This window comes from Clarias gariepinus, chromosome 17 (genome assembly GCF_024256425.1).
Source record: "Clarias gariepinus isolate MV-2021 ecotype Netherlands chromosome 17, CGAR_prim_01v2, whole genome shotgun sequence".
Classification (NCBI taxonomy): domain Eukaryota; kingdom Metazoa; phylum Chordata; class Actinopteri; order Siluriformes; family Clariidae; genus Clarias; species Clarias gariepinus.
Window position 1 is genome coordinate 29,369,414 of NC_071116.1, and position 5,083 is coordinate 29,374,496.

The following is a 5,083-nucleotide window of genomic DNA, read 5'->3' on the forward strand; positions in this document are numbered from 1 at the left end:
CGCGAGAGCAGGAGAGCAGATCTGTAATGCCCTTCTGCTCAACTGCACCTCTCCAGACCACCTCGGGTCAACCGGGCCCACAGGCAACGCACCGCTCGGCCCAATATAAATAAAACTAATGGGCAAAGCTCTGTTTTTCACCACCCTTGATTAATATATAGAAAATAGGCGAGGACCTTTTGGGGTGTTCTTTTTTTTTTCTTTCTAAGAAAGCATGTTGTGGAGGATCGAGTTTCAGTGTTAATAGGGATTCAGGGAATCTCCAGCAGCTCTGAAGGTGAATTAAGACTGTAGGAAAAGATCTTATCCTGCAAACCTGTGTTTATTTTAAGGGAGATTATAATCTGGAAGTTGTGTGTGTGTATGTAGGTGTGTGTGTGTGTATGTGTGTGTGTGAGAGAGAAAGAGAGAGAGAGAGCAAGTAGCTTTTGGCTTAATGTCTCCCAAGCATACCACATCTGGTCATCTGAGTGTTTACAAATTTTTTTAATGAAGCACACTCATTTGTTGTTTTGGATTATTTCTCGTACCATTATACCACTTTTGGACCAAAATACACTTGCCATGCCTAGATTTATTTTTTGTTTCCAGTAATGTATTTTTTTGTACATAATTATATTTGATGAATTTACACAGACCCTTCTTCTGCGTGAAGCTTCTGCACATCTGACTCACTTTGTATTCCTGCATGCATGTTTTATATATATATATATATATATATATATATATATATATATATAAACACTATACCCTGTTTGTTTGTTTTTTTTCCTCCCACACAAAAAATAACTGTCCAAATCTCACCCTTGCTTTAGTGTTTGATCTCAATTCGATAGCCCCTCAGCTCAGACCCTAACACAGGAAAGTGGGGTCAGATCGGGCTGACACTGCCCCAGCTCAGGAAGCCGAGTCTGGCAGCGGAAAGAAATACAATACAGTCTCAAAGTCTCAAAAAAAAGCTGTGCTAAAACACTCAAACACGCCACCTCGTTCAGAGAGCTAAACTGTCCATATTCCTGTTGTTCGCTCCCACTATTGAGAGGTTTAAAATAAATATTTGAACGCAAAACATCTCGTGGGCCAGCGCTCGGTCTCGCAGGTCACAAGGTCGCGAGTGCTAAATGGTCAGGGACCTCGGTCCAGGAAGAACGAGGTGTTTTCCCCTATACTCCGCTACGCCAAGTGAAGGTGTGGAGTGCTCTCTTCACACAAACAAGACCCAAACGTTCCTGATGGTTCCATCGCCGGGGTCGAGGCTGCTGAAAGAAAAGATTCGAGTGTTTACTTTCTCGCTTTCCTTTCGCTCTGATCTGTAGCTTCAAGACGTGCTTTTATGTTTCCTTTTAAAAATGTCCACTCACAAGAACGACTTTGAACTTCCACGCATGTCGAGCTCGAAACCCTAACCGCCCAGATGGTTCTCCTCGCGTCCGCACAACTTGGAGAACGTTCCGGGATACCGTGGCGTCTGATCCATACCATATGTATAATGAAGCTTGCATTTTTAATGAGATTAGTGTCAGGTGTTTGACACGAGAGAATGACTGAATCCACACACACACACACACACAAAAAACTGTTTAAAAACACAGAGTTCCAGGCAATCAGACGAATCATGCACCAAGCAGGACCAGAGTGAATAAATGAAATGTTTGCTCCTAATATTCCTAGTTTATAGATAGATAGATAGATGGATAGATGGATAGATAGACAATTCTAGATTTTCTACAAATTAAATGTAAAATATATTCCCAAGTAAACACAACGAAAAGAATTGTGCTAGTAAGCTAAAAACAATTAGCTAACCCTTATACTGTATCATGTGAATAAAATAATTAGCTACGTACACTAGCTAGCAAGCTAGCTAAATTAAAACCAAGTTTGGTAGCAAGCTAGCTGTTATTTGGCGATATCATGTTTGCTAGCAAGGAGCTACATTATGCCAGTTGTGATAATTAGCAAGTACATGTTATCAAAAATGTACATGTTATTACTAGCAAGCTAGCCAACAACAGGCTAATACAATACAATAAGCGAGTAAGTAGCCAAGTTCACTAGCTAACAAGCTAGCAAGCATTTACTCTATTAGCAAATGGCTTATTACGTTATAATATTATGTTATTATGTTGTATATACTGTATGTTATAGCAACTAAAATATGACGTTATATTTACAGCACTTGGCAGGCGCCCTTATCCAAAATCACTTACAACTATTTCATTACACATATGTACAGGTGAGCGATATATGCTAACGATTATGCTATTGTGTGTATAATTTAAACCTGAGATTACAAGCAAACAGCGTAACTTTTATATTGTGCAATTCAATTCAGTAGCCACGTTTGCTAGCTAGCAAGCCACTGTGGGTATCAGTGCATTTCTTTGCTTACAAGCTAGTAATTTTGCTTGAGTAATAAGGGTAAGCTTATTATTACAAATAAACACCTTTTTTAGCAAGCTGGCTGGCTAATATTATGTTATATTGGGATGTGACTAGCACGTGGAAATTTGTAATAACTACACAGAAATGAGATAACGTTTTTTGTGTTTGTCAGCAAGGCGGCACTGTGGCGTAGTGGTTAGCGCTGTCGCATTGCACACCCGGAGTTTGCATGTTCTCCCCGTGCTTGGTGGGTTTCTTCCCACAGTCCAAAGATTAGGCCAACTGGCGTTCCCAAATTGCCCGTAGTGTTTGTGTGTCCTGTGATGGATTGGCACCCAGTCCGGGGTGTACCCCGCCTCTGGCCCAAAGTCTTCTGTAATGAGCTCCAGGCTCTCTGCAACCCCGTACACATGATAGTGAGAGTGAGTAAATGAGTGTTAGCTAGCACATCATTTTTTGGCTATTGGAGGTAAGTGGAAAATTGTAGATTGAAGATCTAAAATGATTCTAAATCAAAACTTTGGCTTTCCTAAGCTTCTCTTCCTGTCTTCATAGTGTTATAGACACCAGAGGAGTGTTTTACCGTCTTGGAAAAGTTAAATGCCAGAATGTCGCCCAGTTTTATTCTGTTCTGCTCCTCACTGAAGAGAGAATGTCAGGCATCTGGAAGCTGACGGCTACCACGAGTCCGGCTGTTTGCATTCCGCGCAGCCCACGCCGTGTAAAGCTCTTTTGTGCTCGCGAAGCTGTGTGAAGGTTTCGCTGTGTGGCCGGTATGTTTTGGAGCGAAGTGTTAGCGTCAGGGCCTCGAGAGCAGCGCTCTGAAACACCTGAGCGACTCTGAGTGGTGTGATCTTAGCGCTCGCTGGAGAACACAGTACCACATGTATGCGTAATGTGTCCAAGCTTGCCGGGTGTTTGTGTTCTTTGGCTGCGGATCCAGAAAAGGTTTTGTCCTACATTTCAAATATCATTTGTAAAAATTGCAAAACTCAACTTTAAAAAAAAAAGACACCAGACCAGCAGGTCGTGCAAAACTCTGTGCACTCGTGTGTTATGACATGAGCCGTCTAAACAGTGTGTGAGCGACTGTGGGGGTCGTCATGCCACTGAATATCCGCTGACTGATCCTCAAGCCTTAAACCCCGGGCTAGCTCAGAGGCCTTTTTGCAATATTACAGTCCATCAGAGTGCATACAATGCTAACGTGACTAATCTTTTAAAACCGGTGGCCAGGTTTCTTTGTAACATTACAGCAGCTATCATATTTTGTTATTAAAAACATTGTTACCAAGATATTTAAAATAACACCATGCAGTTATTTCTAATCACAATTGTAAAAGAAACTAGAAAGCCGAGCAATAAGTAACTTTTTGTTGTGTAATAAAAAAAATCAGTAGTTGTTTATTCAACACTGCTAGCAAGGATGCAAATGTTAAACCATTTATTTTTAAAAATCCGTTTATTAAATTGGTTGCTAATTTTAATGCAAATTGATTTTTTGTATATAAAAACATAACTAAAGAGGCCTAAACAAGCTGATTACTTAAACAAGCCGATTACATTTTCCCCCTAATATGACCTCATATAAGACAAGCCCCTCCCCCAACTTGTTGCTCTGCTTGTTTGGAGGAAAAAAAATGCATTATATGAGGAGTATTTCCTCCTCTGGGGCTTTTACACACACACACACACACACACACTCTCTCTCTCTATGTGGTGGAGCTCTGAGGCTTGTGTTAATTTCTAAAGGAACTCCAAAGCCTCTTTTTAAAGATAGTAACATGTCGATAAGAAACCCGTTTAGCGTTGATTGTCACCGTGTCACTGCTTTACCTTGAATCCTCTGCGAGTTTTTTTTCTCTTTCTTTTAATTAGGTTCCATTTTTCTGCTGATATGTGTGTATGTTTGTGCCATGTTTATTTTCCTGAACCTTCGACGAGGTGTTTTGTTGTCTCGCACGCAACTCTGGCCCGAGGCCAACACGCCTGGCCGGGGCCGGAGCTCGCTTCATGCCGTACTGTTGTTAGACGCGTAAACAAACAGAGCGAGTGATTGATTGCTGGTTCGAAGAGGTTGCAGTGAGTGACAGGTCCAGCTGCTGACAGCTGGAAGGAGGGATGCAGATGACAGCGAGAACAGGGGTGTGGGTTTGAAAAGGAGGAAAGAGGGTGCACAGCCGGCTCTGTTTGTCTTGGCTCGTTCTCAGGCCTTCATTACTCCTCCTGAGATACAGAGCAAAGCCCTATTTACACACTCGGCCTACGGTGTTCGTGCGAGCTGCAGATTTTTTTTCTCTGCCTTTCTTTCTCTCACTCCATCTTTACCTCTGTCTGTTTCAGAGCTAGTGTCTTATATACATATATATATATATATATATATACGTGATGTTTGTTGAAATTTTATCCATGATGGATCACTTTTGCTTTATGGAAAGGAAAGAAGGCCAGGCCGTGGCTCTCTGCACATTCTTCCTCCCTGTCTCTCTACACCTCCTTTCCTCTTTCGTCTTTCCTTTCCTCCAAGGCTTTCTTTTTCCTAAACATGATGATGTAAGTATACATCACCGGTTTTATTCCAACTCACAGTGGGCCTCGAACACAGTAACGCTGTGTGGAAATGATTTCAGAGAAATTAGAAAGAACATTTAGCCACGCCCACAGAACGCCATAAAAGGTAAGGCTCACATGGATTTAA